Here is a 3,710-nt window from a genome sequence, read left to right as displayed (position 1 = left end):
AAAGCAAAGGAGATCTTGCTTTCTCCGTTCCTTTTGCCCACAGCTCTGATGTACTGCGTAAGCATACGCATGTGCAGTACATCAGAACTGCCACAGAATAACAGACAGCTGCGGAAGGGCAGCAAGGAGGCATTATACAATGCCATTATTTAAGAAAAATAATTATTTTTTTTCTTAAATAATGTCATTGTATAATAGCAATAACACACTTCTGGGTGTGGGTAATGCTGGATTTACCCATGGTTGTCTTTGTTTGGCCACTCGGGCTTTGCCCTCATGACCAAACCACACTAACCGTGGGTAAATCCAACATTACCCACACTCAAGCGTGGGTTATTGCTATAATAAATAAAACTCATTACGTTCTACACACATGCATTTTCCAACAGTCAAACCAAACCAGACTCATTCTATTAAAGTTACTCAGTTACTAAGTTATTGTTGAAAAGGAAATAGTTAGAGGACAGAAAAGAAAATAAACAGAATAAAAAATAAAAAATAAATAAAATTGTTTAAGTATGATATTTCCCTTTAGATTTATAATAGTTTATAGTAATGGAGTTCATTATTTATGAAAGGTATATGACTATAGATATCAGTGGTAGGAAAGTCCCATCAGTCATATGTTGTTTGCAAAAGGGTGGTATTATGAGTTCACAGACTGTATTTTTAACATTCATAAATTACAAAAATTCTGCTGTTTTAATGTTAACCACAGAAACTATTTCAGGGAGTGCTGTACCATGTTGGAGAGTGCATTTTATATAAAGACAACAGGTGTCATCAAGATTGTTATGAGTTGACTGGTTGATTGCACTTGGGTCACAATTCTCTTGTCCAGTGAAGAGTCTAATATTTGCAGACACATTGTATGCCAATTTGTTGAGAGTATTCATGGAAACTGACTTGTACTTTAAACTGTTTTTTTGTGCACTGCAGTTCTCAGATTGTAACTGACCCAAGGTAAGTGCAATATCATAGTTGCTTGTAAGCAGCTGCTTAAATGACTAACAGGACTGCATTTGCACCCATCCACATGAAAGTGCAAGCACTACTGAAGTCCAGGGACTGTCTGACACATCTCCTAAACTGCTGATCACACCCACTAAAAGCTTACAATTGGGAAGAACACTCATTCATCTCACCCTAGAGTCAGATTTGTGTGAGGTTTTCACAAGTGTATTTGTTCTCTATAGGTAGTGCCTGTGGGAGTCTGTTTTCGCTGGTGTAAGAATGGAGAGAGTATATGGTAGCTGTTGACAAGCACATTTAGATTTGGTTAGTAGGAGGTGTATGACTCTGAACTGATTTCAATTTAAGATGAGAGGCATGTGTGTTTGTGGTGTGAGTCTGTATATAAGAAAATAAACAATATGAATAAGCACTGCAACAGTAACCCAGTGGTGTACAATGAACAGGAGACCAAAAAACATAAACCACCACTGCTGCATAGGAAACAACACGTGTAATTAAACTGAGAGTAAAATATGGTAAGTGCTTTCATAACCTTTTGTCGCTTCATCAGACCATTTAAAAACACACATTCAAAACATACTACTGTATTTAAATACAAGATAATTACAAATTAACCAATCACTGTAAAAAAAAAAAAACAGTCAAAACATCACATCTGTATAAAATGGATATTACAGCACAGAAGTCTGAACCAATAGAGTGAGACCTCAGATATGGCTAACCTATTAAATACATTAAATAGAAAAATCAACCTATCACATTTAACAGGGAACTTAGATCTGACCAACTCTTGTATAAATATTATCCAATAATATGTCTGCATACATTCAGAATGCCTATCAAAAGCACAACATCCACCTATCAATACTCATTACCCCTCAGTACTACCAGTCAGGATATCCACTTACTTCACCAATCTGGGGAGAAAACCGTCCTTTCGTGCCAATAAAACACTACCATCTATCAACCTATCAAAACTTACTAAAGTGAAAATCTACAAATCAGAACAAAAAGAAAAAAATATTCACATAATGGTAATAGCTGCTTCTGACAGCCTGGGCATGCGAAAGTGATCACCATCATCCTGGGAATATAAGGATATAAAATAAAACCATAAAATCTTTCATTGTTCAATTAGCCATAGCACTCACTGATACTGCAACCAAAATAAAAAAAAAAACATATGTAGTATAATATCATCTGTGACAAACAGATGAACTAAACCTTATCTTAATTAGCATCTCCACACCCTACCTTTAATCAACTTAGAACTCCTAAAATTGGCAAATAATCTTACTATTAAATAAAACAGCACTGGCAGAAGCAAAATACACTACACCCCGTGTGTGAAATATTACACAAAACTCATCTTAAGCCAACGAGGCAGCAAGCAATCAAAGCCATAGCATTCAACGAACGATTGATCAAACCAGATATTTCAATGTGCAACTCAAAACACAAAGATTAGCCTATGGGCATGTCTCATGATGACAACCAACAAATAGGTTTTCTAACATCAGAGATCCTATCAAAAAATTATTCAAGAGGAAATCTACCAAACAAAACAAGAAAACTCATCCATTAAACAATAAATCAGCTGTAAAACATCCTTGAACATTGAGATATTAATACATCCTACAAAAACACAAACTACAATGTGATCCCAACATCTGAAAGTCCATGCTTACAATGTAACAGCACTTTCATGTCTGCGTATCTCAAAAACAAAAAAAATTCAATCAATCCTACAACAACAAACCGATATACCAATTACAAAAAACAACAAAACAAAAAGCCACATCAAGGTCACCAAGGACCTTTTCTCATTGCCACAATAATCAAAAATAATTCAACAAACTAATCATAGAGCAATCAAAGAATGCCAAATAGCTAATCCAATAGCACAAACACAAAAACAAACCAATCACACATGAATCACTCAACTCAACCCAAGAACAAGACTTAAATCTGACTAAAATATAATCAAAATACCTGAAACTAAAAATCATAATTTAAAAATACAAACAACAAATCAGGCAAATTTAACCCTATGTCCCATAAACAGAACACAACAAATCATCAAAACCTCATAATCCTAACAATACCACATTCATAAACATTATATAAAAATCCACACCACAAAAGCATAGCTCATAATATACATGAACCAAGGCACTCAATACTTTATTTAACTAACTTCCTAGCCCTCAGAGTAGGTTTTAATGAAACTATCCCATTTAAACATTTAGCCTTATCAGCCTGTAGTTGTAGGATCCAGAACAATTCTCTGGACTCTGTCCTATCAGAGATGTCAACTAATCTACATCCTCAAATACAACTTCCACAACCATGAAATGGAACATATATTCGTCCCCAAAATCAAAAACATGCTTTGCTAGCGGGTTATTAGTATCTAGCTGCCTAATGTTCCTCACATGTTCCCTAATCCTCTGAAAAAACATCCTATTAGTTTTACCCACATAAAAATTAGAGCAGACTATACATTGAGCTAAATATACCAGACTCCTTGTTTGAAAATTAGCAGTCACCTTAAACACATATACCCTACAAGTGGATGGATGTCTAAAAGTATTACTACTATCAATATAATGGCAGTAGTTACAATTCCCACATTGTATAGTACCTTGAAAATTGGTCTGTGTCCACATATCCTTAGGTCCATAGCACAACAGGTGCTTAAGGGAACACTTATTCTTAAAAACAAACCTTGGTTG

This window comes from Protopterus annectens, chromosome 7.part1, assembly GCF_019279795.1.
Source record: "Protopterus annectens isolate FY-2018-M chromosome 7.part1, PAN1.0, whole genome shotgun sequence".
In the NCBI taxonomy this organism is placed as follows: Eukaryota; Metazoa; Chordata; order Ceratodontiformes; family Protopteridae; genus Protopterus; species Protopterus annectens.
Note: the sequence above shows the minus strand (reverse complement) of the source record.